Source organism: Triplophysa rosa, linkage group LG11, assembly GCF_024868665.1.
Source record: "Triplophysa rosa linkage group LG11, Trosa_1v2, whole genome shotgun sequence".
In the NCBI taxonomy this organism is placed as follows: domain Eukaryota; kingdom Metazoa; phylum Chordata; class Actinopteri; order Cypriniformes; family Nemacheilidae; genus Triplophysa; species Triplophysa rosa.
In genome coordinates this window covers 8,889,593-8,904,583 of record NC_079900.1, presented here as the reverse complement: position 1 = coordinate 8,904,583, position 14,991 = coordinate 8,889,593, and the positions used below count along the sequence as shown (strand labels likewise).

General features: G+C 38.0%; 1 protein-coding gene across 1 annotated transcript in view; it reads left to right on the top strand.

Annotated features, from left to right (window-relative positions):
- Positions 1 to 1,937: 1,937 nt before the first annotated feature.
- Positions 1,938 to 14,991, top strand: part of gjc1 (gap junction protein gamma 1) — a 44,258-nt gene continuing 31,204 nt past the window's right edge. Inside the window, exon 1 of the mRNA XM_057347110.1 lies at positions 1,938 to 2,882. The gene's annotated coding sequence lies outside the window, so the exon portion shown is untranslated. The remainder of the gene's footprint in view (positions 2,883 to 14,991) is intronic.

Below are 14,991 nucleotides of genomic sequence, written 5' to 3'. Positions count from 1 at the left end.
AGTTTGCAATGACAAGAGGGTGAAGACATTTTTGTTTTAGGGTGAACTGTCACTTTAATAGCAATATTTGGTCAACATTCATCTAATCACATCAAAGTCTGGCCGAGGTTAAGTGTCTGTGTGTCACGGGAATTATAATTTAAATTTAGGGATGGACTGTTTGTGTACATGAGTCTGTGGCTGGGACTGGTAGAGAGATTGGTAGATATTGTCACAAAAAAACCTAAATATTACATCTCCGTGGCAGTCAGACATAATTGAAATGATCAATAAAGAGGTTTTACCTCATCTAACTCGCCCCTAAAGGGACGATAATATGAGTACAGTGAGGAAGGATTGAATACCAGCTTGACTTTTTTACAGAATGAATGATGAAATGATATTGTGAGTAAAAGTCCTGGCTTACTGGTGTTACTTTCTATATTTAGCAGTGATTTCCAGAGGTTGTGTTGTGTCAGTGTGTATGTTAGTGCATGCTTCACATTCACTGTCATCAAACCAGATGCCTTTGGCTTAACCCGGTCACATGCGCACAAACACATTCTGCCACACAGTCACAAAAATGTCATACAATCCCATAATGAGTAAAAAAAACTGACATTTGTATGTGTATGTAGCTTTAATGTGTAGCTTTTGTTAGTCTTACAGCGCTGATGATTTTGAACTGTAACACCAAACCACATGAGGGCAGCGTTTGAGCAATTTCACAGAAGTATAGGCCTGCAGTCAACATACTGTATGCATTAAGCAAAAAGCCATTCATGATACACACAGACACCCAAACATAACTGTCCCATTCATTCCAAGGAAGCAAAAAATATTTTTGTTTGAATAATCTCCAAAGATGTCCAAAGATTGTTTAGACCTTTTAATTCCCCCATCCCATTATCAGAACCCATGCATGTTGATTTTAAGCACTTCAGAAAGTTTCTTCTAATGAGTTTTGGCTCTGTTGCCATCTGTACAATCCCATTGACTGACTAATTAATGGACTGATTTGATGTGACAATATCACCATCTTGACCGACGTTTCAGTGTGGCAGTCCTCCGCTCGTCTCCCAAAACTTGGAGTGAGACATTCACGTTAAGCAGGGCACCAGCAGACACATTGAGCGAGGGATAATGTGATGAAGACAAGCGTTGGATCACTCCGTGTCATCTCAGGCTGTTTTTGAGCTCCATATCATATGCCGAAAACTCTGCCGTAGGCCTACATCAAAACCAAGGATGTCCAAACTTCGTTAGCCTGATTTCACCCTATCTGTCAGAACTGTGGGAACAGTTTGATCAATCTGTGCCCTTCTAGACACAATTATTATTTCATGCCCCTTTGCCATAATCTGACAAGATTATGAGAAGAAAAGCGAGAGACAGACACAGAGACGGAAACAAAGGATCGAGAGCGAGAGATGTGCCTCTGGTGAGGATAAAACCCCATTTCCAATGTCACTGTCTGTATGAGATGTCAGCCAATGCACCTGAACCAGTCAACATCCTGCCAGAGTGTCTGAATGTCAGAGTTGAAAGCAGATGGAGAGGTGGCAATGGTTCGGTCAGACTTTACACTGATGGAACACGGTTTCAGGGTAAGAACCATCAACTCAAATACTGATTCAGGGTATGGGACAGGTATTAGATGTCTTTGTTAATTAAGTTTAATGAGAGGATCAAGCCATCAGGTTTAATGATGTTGTCTGTTAACCCCCTTTAAAATGCATTGTTTTTACGAATACAATAATGCCATAAACTTTATAATTTAGCTTCATGTTTTAAATCATCGCTCATTTTATATTTGAAACATTAGCATTTATGTCATTGTAATTGATCAGGATTTGTAAATACACATTTAGACGTTACAAAAGTACAAGATTTTGTGTAAAGCTGCTTTGAAACGAAAAAAAATGTGAAAAGCCTTGTTTAAACAAAAGTGGCTATTATTTAAACTGTTAAAAATGTCAAATATAGCTACCAGCTTGGAATCAAATGGATGATAAGACGCAGACATAATGTACATATAATTATTGAAAAACAGCATTAGTTTTTTTAAAGCATATACCTGATATGACTTAAAAGTATGCCGTGTTGTTAATATATAGCTTAATTGAGTAAGAGGCAGAGTAGAACACAAAGGCTTATTATTGCGAAAGAAAGAACGGGTGCGCGCACACGCGCAAGTTCCATCATCCTTCACCTTTTGTGAAATTCCTTTCGTCAATGTGCGACCATCCGTCAGTGTTAATACGCTTTAGCATCCTTCAGACAAGGTCGTGCACTTTTGCCTGTCATCATGAAAACAATCAAACTGAAGGGTGGATGAAACGTGGAAACAGCTATTCTTCCCAAGCTCCTAGTGTCGACGGAGATCAGACGTGGACACAACTTCAGATCTTTTGTTCACAGTTTGAATGGATAGTTAGCACGTGTTCATTGTAGTGGGTGATATCAGGCGCGCGACAAAAAAAAAACGACAGCGAGCTAAGCGTATGACCCGTGCGGCTTTCCTTAAGTGCGCGTGAAGGTTTTGCCAATAGCACACGAGACGAGCTCGCGCCAGACGCGCGAAAATGAATTCCACGGTTAGCGAGGATCAGCGCTGATTTCTTCACGATGACTGATGTATCTTCTGGGATTCATGAATAAAACGACAAAACGTCGCAAATGACTATTAACGACGCTCGAAATAACGTTTGCTACGGAACAGTATGTTAAAATCGGACATTAGGCACGCTCCGAGGTCTCGTGAAGTCTTAAGCGCTTACAAGACGGAGGCAGCGGCGAGTCCGACAGCTGGCGACTCCAACGGCGATTAAAATACGGGGATCTTTCGTCGTTTGACCAGAGCATCCTTCTCCTTAAAATAATCATCACAGACTCGCAAAGCGGTAAGGGTCATTTTTAGTCATATTATATTCGTAAGTAATGAGATATTCCTGTGCAGAAGCAGCATGTGCGCGTGAATGACTTGGGCACGTTACGTTACCACAGCATGGTAAGATGATGGGTGTCAATCAGTTTTTCTTTAAATCTGTTATGGAGGAAAATTACATAAACTTTTGTGTAAATCACGACACGTTGTTATCATATAAACCTAGAAACTACACGTTTCATGTCCATAGACGTAGGTTTGTGCTGACAGAAATATAGCCGCAACACAGACTTGACATTTTCTGCTTAGGATGCATTTGCCTGGCCTTAGCATTGCAAATCTGAAAATGAGGATTTTTGACTTAGTTCGCGTATGGTTAAGGTTATTGTAGTGATCTAAGGTGTTTGACAAAAAGTTTGAAAGTTTCTGAGAAAGGAATTAACTGTTAACTGTAAAACGCACATGATACATTTGAAACTTTTTTGCTCTTTATCTTATGTTACCTTTATGTTTTAATAAGTAATTTTGCATAATAGCTACCATTTCTAAATAGTTACATAAAAATATCTTAAGACATCATGTTGTTATTTTCCTTCTCATTGTAATTTTATTCTTATCCTTAGTATTATTAAGAAGAAAAAAGGCAGAATAACAGTTATGATTTAAGAAGCAAAGGTGCTTTTTAAAGTTTAGAGGTCACTATAAACACGGTTGCTTTGTCAGATTATTCACTAATGTCTGTTAAAAACATTTTTGTTTTGGAGAGGATTGTGGTTACCATCGTCATAGAAAGTGTATTTTTCCCCATGCATAAGGCATTTAAATCTAATTGTATTTTCCCCTGTCATACTGTTTGTGACCAGCTAGTGTTATTAAGTGCTTGGTCTAGGTCTGGTTATTATCTGCTCATATGAGTTCATATTTTTTTTCTTAAGTGGACACACTGCAATACCATACCATCTTTATGCTCATTGCTCTACAGCAACAAGCCTTTTGGGTTTTTGTCACAGTTATGCACGAAAACATCTGATTAAAGTAATTAGCTCATATTAGAGCATGAGCAGTTATTTCATTAGCAGGGGTGGAGTGATGGAGCATAACAGAACAAAATATTCTTAGTGTTGTTTATTGTTTTATAACAGCCACGTTTCAGTTTCTTCTATTATTTCACTCCAAGATTGATTGCAGCTTCAGTGATTCTGCTCTCTCTCTCTCTCTCTATATATATATATAAATTCTTATTTTTTTATGATTCTTTCTTGTAGTTAAATGGTTAGAGCATGGCGTTAGCAACACCAAGGTCATGGGTTCTATCACCCGGATTGCACATACTCTGATACAAATCTAAAGAATAATGCAATGTAAGTCCCTTTGGATAAAAGCATCTGCCGAATGTGCAAATGTAAATGTATTAAATTTTTCAATTTCTTGTCCTGTCAATACACAAAAGTACTTCTTGTGGAAACCACAACAAATGTGTTCACACTTGCTGAATACAGCCGATTATTTGATTATACACTGTGTTATAGAAGATGGTAGGGCTGCACGATTATGAAAAAAATCATAATTGTAATTGCGATTATTATTATAGATTAATAGATTTTACTTTGAAGCTTTGAAATGCTTTAGAACTTTCTGTGAAACAGCTGCATGCCATATTCTTTATATAAACATCCAAAACTAAATAATAAAATGTAAATAACAAATAATTGTGGGAGTTATGTTCTTAGTAAAAAAATCCAAAACAATTGACTAAACGACACGTTAACATATTAATTCTCTGATTCACCACCGTATTCTGTGCCCAAACACACTGCCGAAATGCAAATAAATGAGCGCAAATGGACAGCTGTAATTGAGGCTTTCGGCGATTACATAATTGCTTCACCCGTAATTGTAATCCCGTTTAGTTTTTCAATTAATTGTGCAGCCCTGAAAGATGGTGAAAAAATGGATTTGCTTTTAACAGTTTTACAATATTTTTGTTTAGAGGTACATTAAGTACATTATGACAATTTAAATTATCATTGCTCCGCAACTGTTTACAGAAAAAGGCAGTTTTGCCCTTACACCCTCTCCCCCACACAAATCGTTTGTTTTATTAGAACATTTTCATCTAAGGTCTACATGGAGAATCTGTGTGTGATACAAAATTGTTCCCCTGTGACTCATTACACACAGTGGACATGTAGATAAACAGCAGAAAGAAAAACTATAAAGATAGGGATTGAAATTGCGCGTTGCCAGGGTATAAGAAAAATGAGGAGCACATTCTGTCTGGCATGCAATTACACTCACGCTCCTGCACTCTCAGTCCAGGGGTCTAAACTGAGAAACCTGGCTTGTGAACAGCTTTCTAGCATAAGCATACACACACAAAAAGGCACAGACCGCTCTGTTCTGGTTGGTCAAAGCCAGTTTTGACCACCCATTTCGAGGAGACATCAGATAATTGGAGAAGCTCTGAAGCCTCTCGTTTAGTCTGTTACAAAGTCTGTCAGTAGATCAAACCATATGGAGATCACAATGAATGGTGAAGATTACCGTTTGGCAAATATTGCATTTTTCTAATACAAATAACTGGTGCATGGGGGAGAAGCTGTATGCTGATTGTTAATATTTAGAATAGTGAAAAGTTTCATGGCATCTTTTCATATAATGTGTCAATGTAAAATAGTGTTTAGGTGAACTTAATTAAGTATAAAAATAACACCTTGAAGTTTGAACCATACTATAGTAACATGGTATATAAATAATAGATAAGTAACGCAGTATACGTCAGGAAGTTAGGTGCTGGAGGCAGGCAGGGGGGACGTTACAATTGCACGAGCACACAATACATCATCGATTGCATTAATCCCTTCGTGTTTTTTACATTATGCACGTACACGCCGAATGCCAACAAAACACAAACATATGACTTATTTTGACTAACCGCGTGCAGTTCGTGTCCGGCATCTTTTAGCACTGGGGACGCTCCATCTATCAGTGTCAAACGATCTCCAAATCCAGCGTTATATCCACCGTTTATATAACATCCATCACTGAAATGCCGTGAACAAACACAAACAGTTCAATTTATCTCACTATCAAAAGAGTAACGAGCTGCAGATGCAGGCCCACAGCGCAGCCAATCTTGACGCAGCGCAGCCTATCTTGATGGTAAGCGGGTCTTCCTATAGCTCGTCGGTAGACGAGCGGGCGGGCTATTTCTTTCGCCTTGCCGTGGGCGTGCTTTTCCGGGAAAATTGCCCAATAAAAGAAATAGGATCCCTGTTACGAAAAAGGGATCCAGACTTATAAAAAACTTTCCGAAACAAGTTGGAGTGCTGGGGTAGTGTATCAAGCACAGAAATACTACGTCATACGTCCAACTCGTTTTTTAACAAGTTGACCATGTCAAGCATGAGAAGCCAGCAACTTCTTCTAAAGAAGTCAGAATGCATGAAATAGCATGTAAACTCATCTTTAATGTAGGTATTCACCAGATGAAGCTGATATATGTACCAACGGTGTACATTTCTGTATGCTCACTCACATTGTTGTTTAACATAATAATGTGCATCGTTTCAATTTGGAACACTTGATGGTAGTCTACTCAAAATGACACATTGTGCACAATTGTGTGACTAATACTGTGGTATCTCAACCCTCGGCAGTCTAAGTCTAAGATAAATGCATTTCTATCGACTTGTGGCAACATATTGATTTCATCACTTCACTTAAGTCCTTTACCCTTAAAGATGCAATGAAGCTGCAACTAAATGTTTAAAAATGACCTGCTATATGGAATCGTATACAAATATACTCACAAATGTGACATTTTAGCTTGCTTATACTTTGTTACATTGCACTAATAATAGGCCGTTATTAGGCTGTGTGCTTAGTTCAGTTATGTCCCAATAACCCCCGCAAGGAGTTTTGTTTTTTATTTCTCATTTAGAGCCATGGTTGTACTCAACAAACATTAAGTGCCATCTAAAAAGCCTTTTTTAGTTCATAAAGTGAGTTTGTAGTTCTCCTTGATATGATCTTACTGTGCATTTACTCTATTCACACACACACACAAACTCTGTGAAAAGAGCCTACAGTGTTTATGTGAGCTTTTGTTTGTGTATTCACATATGAGTTTTGTAAAAAGAAGTGCTGTTCTTATCACTGTGACTCACAATGACTCCATCATTCTGTGCAACACACACATACAGCGCACATGCGAAATGTTTGTGTGTGTGCTTACAGATCCTCACTGACATTCCCAGTGGGAAGGAGTCTAATGTGATTCTTTTCTCCACTCAGCTCAGTACCAAAGTGAACCTTTGTCATCCCCCCCACACACACACAATGCGAGTGTGCATTTTCAGCTTCTGTGGCTGAGTGAGTAAATCTGCAATCAGTATTAATGGTATGTGACAGCCAGAGATGACTGCAAAGACAGGACACACTGAGATAACAGAGGCCAGACACACACTCTCACAAACACAAGCCATCCTGATTTAAAGCTTTATTTCCCATGGTCTGTCCAGCATCATCTTTCTCAAAACTTTCTCACACACACACACACACACACACACGAATCTCAATAGTGACTCAACCTGTGTCAAAGACAACTGCATAGGCTCCATCCACCCAGCCGAGTCTGGGTCCTGTCATAGAGAAAAGAGAGAGAAAAACAGAAAAAGAGGCGCATAATATACTTGAAGAATCTATTAGGTCAGAGTCTCTGATTTTATAAAGCGAGTGTTGTGAGCGCAGAAGAGTAAATCTTATTTCTACTTAGAGCGGACAACAGAAAATACATTTTCTTTGTAATTTTGTTTGTTGTGTTGACAATTTGTGTCCCCTGTTTCTCTAGAATCTACACTGTTTAACACACTCTTCTGTTACTTATAATAAAGTTACAAAAAAAATGAAAGGGATAGTTCACCCAAAACTACAAATTCTGTCATCATTTTACTGTTACTAATATTAAAGAAAATTACAAAAAGTATTCAAAGGGATAGTTCACCCCAAAAAATCTGACACTTTTCTGTGGAACACAAAAGGTATTTTGTAAAATGCCCATTCAGTGGAAGTCAATGGGGATCCAATGCTGTTTGGTCACCAACGTTCTTCCAAATATCTTCTTTTGTGTTCTGAAGAAAAAAGAAAGTCAGGTTTGGTATGAAATGAGTCAATTAAAGAAAGAATTCAAGTAATTTTTGGGTAAACTGTCCCTTTAAGTATTGTATTGTGTAGCATGTAGTTAGGACGTACTTGTTGCAAGGGAGTCTTCCCTTTTACAGAAAATTCTCCCCTGCAGAGTTTTGTGTGTGCTTGTACACATGTGGTGTCAGTCTGAGCGTCTTTGGACCGGGACTGCCTCCAAAATAAAGATACAGAGAGAGTGATGTAATCTTAAAACTTTTCTCTTATGTCTTTTTAGCTAAACACTTTTTGTGCCGTTAGAGGGGGATGTGCTTTTAATTTACTGGAGTAACAAAGTTTAGTTAGAAAGGACTTTGAAGATAGTTTGTTATTGCACATTTTGTTTCTTTTCCCTATGATTTGTTTCTCCTTCCCTTTCACCTCTAACTCTCCCACAGTGATCCTGCCATGAGCACAGTGACAGACCTCTTGGTTACATCACCAACGCAAAACATGAGTCCTCCAACACAGGTCAAAAAGTATTAGACCGTATGTGTGTGCCTGTGTACATTTGAGTGTGTGTTTGTGAGCTGTCCTTGTTTCCTGTCTTTTCCCCAAGACATGTTGAGAGGGAGTATCATTCACCCATGGCTGGGTTTCCATGGCCACAAGGACAGAGCCAATCAGAGCACAGGGCCACCATGTGCTCCAGACGAGGAAAAAGCCCGCCGGCGACACATATGCTAGCGCACTAACACTAACCCAGCATCTTTGCGTTTGCACGGCGATTCAACATCTCTTCCTTGTCCCATCTGTGCCATAAATTTCTCCTTAGTCTTAAATAGATTGATGTATTTATAATGTTTTCAAGGGCTGAAAGGATTCCTCGAGTAACTCGAATACAAAAAATCATCGATGCAAATTTTTTGCCTCGAAGCTTCGTTTAATGCATATAACTACAGTACACACAGAGCACTGCGTTTCGCCACGGACCATTATTACTGACGCACAGCCCGCTAAACTCTGGACATGTTATGTAAACACAGAAGAGGCAGCAGAATAAATTACAGAAAAATATACAGAGGGCAGAGGTTTTAATTTCTGCTCTGACAACCGTGAGACTGCGACAAACACTGTGTGTGTGCGTGAGAATGGTGAGAGAACATTGTGCTTGGTACGTTCCTAATCTTTAAACCGAACTTTTAGGACTTCAGCCGGCAAAGTTTATCCTGTCTGACTAGCGCGCATCCCAAAATATTTACAGTACGTATCATGTCCAAAGGCTGAAAGCGGTGTTTGTGGCTGTTTAAACACATGCGCGCCTAGTACAGTGCGGCAGTGGCCCAATCCCAATTCCATTTTCTACCCCTTCGCCTACCCCTCGCCTCGTTACAAATTTTCCGCTAAGAAATGGGACACCACTACTACACTGGTATACGTCATCATACATCGTTGCTAGCTCCTAACGTTACGTCAGATGATATGCGCCGATGCACCGGGTATATGACATAAAAATATATTTTCTAATATCGTGCAATCAGTGCTGTCCGCAAGCAAACTTTAGCGATTTTTTTGCAAACGTTAAAAGAACATCACCGTAAATACAAACACAAGATTGAATGTTACATACATAAAATGAAAAATTGTCATAAAAATCCTTATTAATGGCAAAAATTACTTATTTGGTTCTGCTTGCTCGAGTGAGCAGCCATGTTGGAAATTTCTCTTAGCCCTTCGTTTGAAGTGAGTTCCTGAAAAATCTTCATTTGAAGGGCTATCTGGCCCTTCCCCTTATGCCTACCCCTCCAACCAAAAGAGAATTGAGACACCCCTACCCCTTCACGTGAACGCGCCAAACGGAGGGGTAGGGGAAAGTGTAGGGGTAAGGGGTAGAATTGGGATTGGGCCTTAATGTATTTACAAGTGTAGCACGCATGCGATACAGTTTGGCAGGTGCATCTTTGAAAAATGTGAACTAATTTAGGTAAACTAAATGCATCATGCATAAGCTGAAGTTAGTTGTTTACCTTTGAAATGATTCTTTCTATTTTTATTTATGTTTCTTATTTATATATTTGTATTATATTGCATTTTGAATGTAATATGGCAATGGAATGTACTAAATGGGTTTAGTTTTCACAGATATTAATCTATGCAATTTCGGCAATAAAAATGTAAATTTTTCTAAAAAGGAAACAAATTAGTTGTTCATTTTATGAGACCTGTCCTATTGTCTCTTGTATATTTAGTATTGCTTTTTAATAAAGAAAAAGTACTTATTATCCGAATACTAGATTAATCGATGGAATAATTGGTAGAATACTCGATTACTAAAATAATCGATAGCTACAGCTCTAATGGTTTCCCATTTGTTTTTTTTGTTTTTTTGTTTCCCAAGGGAGACATGAATAATGAGGGGAAAGGGCAGATGGACAGAAGTAGTATGAAAGAAGAGGCAGCAGTGCCCCTGACAAACAAGCCTTAACTCAACCTGTAAAAATAGAAAAGGAGGTGAGAGGCATTTGATGGGATATGTTATTCCCACTTACAAACTTTGATGATTTATGCCTGAGGAAATGTTTATACATTGACAGCATGTAAGAATGAGGTAGAGAGGAGCGAAAGAGAACGTATCTATCACTTTGTAAATGTAAATCTCTGTAAATACTTTTCTGCAGGTCAATGATTGAATGCTCATTAAACTGTGAGGGGATTGTATTGTTTCCCTGTGGTAGCGATTGTGTCCAAGCAAATAGAGTTCCATTGTTCGAGTATAAACTCAATTTTCATGCGGACATGGTTTTCATTTATAATGCAAACTTGTCTGTTGAGATATGGGATGGAGTTTTCAGTGGAAAGCATGGCTCTATTTATGTAACATAGACTCATTATTGCAAATACCTTGATCAAAGGCTTAAAGCTCAGATTTTGGAGAAATCCCCTCTATGGTAAGTCATCGTTTCCATGGAGACTAAAATATTTCCGCCATACTCACTCTAAGCTGTTTCTTACTTCATGGCTCTTTTGTATGTCCCCTATGTCTCCTTTAAAGAGGAGACCCAGATCAGAACAGGTTTTAAAAATCTTTTTTTTTGCATAGCATAACAACTTAAAATTACACAACAGTAAACATGGGTGGCAAATATTTTAGCATCATAATTAACCAATATTATTGAAGGAAAATCATCTTTAAGACAACAGCAGATAAAGACAGAAGCAGCTATGGATAGATGTGACAGTCCATATACTGTACATTGATCCAAGTTAGATCCAAAAATGAAAAATCTTTCTTTTTTATTTCGGTAACCTCATGTCATTGCAAACCTGTATGACTTATGACTTATTCTGCAAGAACACAAAATATATTTTGAAGAACATTTGTAACCAAACAACACTTGGCCCTGAGTGACATTCATTGTATAGACACAAAACCACTGAGACATTTCTCAAAATATCCTCTTGTGTGTTCCACAGAAGAAAGTCATATTCAGGTTTTGAACGACATGAGGGTGAATTAATGATGGCAGATTTTATTTTTAGATGGACTGTCCCTCTAAGTGCTGAATCTGTGATTTTTTTTTATTTGGTATTTGATGTGACTAAAAATAATATTCAACCAGAGTTCACATATTTCTCACAGGACTTTTTTGTTGTTGTTTATTGTGTAAAATAGAATGTAAGAAACGCCTGTGTAGCAAATAGTTTCCTAGAACTGGAGGGATTTAGGACTTGTTGATACAGATTTTTGCAATCATAATGTTGGTGGAAACTAGCAGTATTATTGTGCTGCTCTCACAGCTCTCTGAATTGTTTCATATGTTTGATCCGGGGCTTTCCTCTGTTACCTACTAGATGATGATGTCATCAGTAATAGTGCTGTGGGTTTTTAAACAATGACTTCAGCTGGAGGTGAAGGCAACAGCCATGAGTAGCTCTTCTGTTTAAATCAACGTGAAAGATGTTTTGGGTCCAAGTTGTGTGTGTATATTAATGTTGACATATAAGCCCAAATATTTCCAGTATTATGTTTGAAATATCACATTTTTGGCTACATTTATGGTCAAGGTCCTGCAGAGAATTGTTTTTCTGATTTTTTTTTCATTTGTCATTTTAGACAGTGAAATCTTGTTGATTTTGCCTCCAACAAGACTGCTGGGTAGAAAGTCTTGATTGTGGATGTTCACTAAACTTTTGCTCTGTCTTGGCGTGAAGGCTTCTGCGACCCAACTCCGTTTAACGGTGTAGTGTCACAGCCAGCATTACATAGTAAATGACCTTGTTTCTCTGTCAGTTGTATGTTTAAATATGGTATTAACATTTATTCTGGGTGATCTGGTCACAGTTGGACCAAATACAGGTAAACTGCTTTAATTGCTCCACACACATTTGACTTGAAGGTTTAAAAATATACCAGATTGTGACCACCTCATTGCATTGTTGTGTGCATGCTAATGTGTCCTCCTGATGCATCCAGGACAACAATGAAAGGCCAGCTTCTCTGCACACAAATGGATATCAATACCAGATGGAAACAGATAAAAATAAATCAGATTAGTAGATCAGAATGGGGAAATTAGGAAAAATGGAGTTTGAGAGACAAAGAAAAGTGATATGGAGGACAGCTGAATAAAACAAGAAGGCAGATAGACCATAAGACTGAGGACAATGAGAGAGATAATGAGGTAATACAGTTCACGCATTGTGAACCTCATTGTTTTTGTGTATGTTGATTCAGTTTGTATGTGTGTATGTAGACATAAAAGTGTTTCCTGCATCATTATTTAATAGCAACAAAAAACTTTTTTGGGATTTTGGGATCTAAGTAATGATATAAAAGCATTATTGTGGCTATTAAAATACATAGGGTCAGAGAAAGGGCTTTTTAGTTCAGTGGCTATTGTACAGTGCAGTTCATAAACCTCCTAACCTCCTGCTACTTGCAAATCAAAAGTTTAAGTGTTTTTTATGGATCACTTAAACAATGTTTGTTTGTGTCAGTCTGTATGTGTGATTTAGAGGCATTATGTTATATGCAGACTAAACTTAATGACGTAGACAATTCTGGCCGTTTTAGTCTATATACACAGATACATGGACACTATTGTAGCAAATAGTCATTAATTTAGAGATGGATTAAAAAAATACCAATATATTCAAAATTGTACATTTGGATTTTACCCGGATTCCCATCAATTTAACAGCAGTCGAATAAATACACAAGCTCCACAATGACACCAATCAATACAACGATCTCTGTAAGTGTGTGTGGGGTGCTTTATACATTCTTTATAGTTGGGGGAGGATAATTTTCACTTGAAAAAATTAACAGAAGTACATCAGTGTGCGTAAGCGTTACATGGACCAGCCTGTTTTACGTTTATGATTTGACCTAAAGACGGGAAAAAAAACATAAGGATTATCTGATTGCTTTACTGCTTAAACATTAATAAAATGTATTATTCACAAACGGTATTGGAGATTATAGTGTTTGTTCAATCATCTAGATCCATTCACGTAGAAGCTGACTATTTCCTACAAAGAAAATAGCTGCCCAGGGCTGTTAGGAAGATGGCCGCCAAGTGAACTGACTTCGCCTAAAGGGACTTTGATTAATGCACGATTCCTTCTGGTCGATAAGACTACAGTGTATGTATTCAGTATGGTGACTGAATAATAATCACGGGCAGGATGGAGGTCAGTTTGTAGCAGTAACAGGAGGATGAGAGTAACATGGACAACTTGCGTGAGATAGGGATGATGAAGAGTAAGTCCCGTACGTGAGCTGGGTCCAATATTAACACTTGCCAAATGTTAACATTTTACTGGGCTTGTAGATCAAGTGGAGTTATTCTGCATCTTTTAAAAATAGTATTACAAGAAATCAGCTATAGTGTAGAAATGTTTTATTTGTCAATAAAATGTATTAAAAATACTCTTTAGTGCTGAAAATGTTGCATATGTGGCATGCCTGCTTATTCATATTTATGGCTGCTTTTTTATTCAACTTCTTCTATTTGCATGTTTTACTAAAAATTAATTTTAGACCATATAAACCAAGACGTAAACAACACTGGACCAGAGGCACTTCCTGTTTCAGTTTTTTTCTTAGTTCTTTGTCAGCCGCCATTAGGGATGGGCGATATTATATCGTTTGCGATATACCGGTAGAAATTCCCCACACGATAGGAATTAGTCTTCCCGCGATATAAACGATAAATTCTAGTTGATGACGTCATCCCCTCTCTTTGTAGATATCTTTGTGAGACCCATTCACAGCTCACATGTGAAGTGAAAACGGGTATAGCGGAGGGCGGACGTGAAGCTGAGAAAGAGTTTGCACTAAAGCTCTAAATCTCGTTTAGGTTGGCACTGTAGATGCGTCCGAGTTAATGTTTAGTTTCACTTTCGTTTTATTTAATTCGTTTGTTAAGTATTCGTTGATAGTCATAATGCGTTACACCACAACATTTAGTTTGGCTAAAAGAATTTATTTAAACATTTGTTAGATGTTATGCGCGCTGCCAAATTGTTTAGTATGATTTCTTGCCTGTTATATACAGGATGAACGGAGCGTCCCGTGCGCAGCTCGCGCCCACATGTGCTTTCATAGCGACACAGCGCTGCACAGCACTGCTGCCTGTTTACATACAGTACAAATGCGAGTTTGTATTACGTTATTTTAAATACGTTTATGAGCGTATAAAAGCATGGATTATTTAATTAGATTTCTTTTATCTGCATTTTTCTGTTCTCTTTCTGTAGCGCGAGTCATAGACAGATTCAGTGTATGTTGCTGTGAGAAGAGAAGGTTCACACAGTTCAAGAGAGAGTGATTGACAGCGTGATGCGATCGATCGTTTCCACCCAACAATAGAATATATACAGTTTTAGGTATGACATGATGTGTTTATTGAGCTTTAGTTCATTTAACTTTTCTTTACTAAACCTTTTGAAGTCGAATCTCACTATTAATTTTATATTTACAAAAATACTGTAGGTAT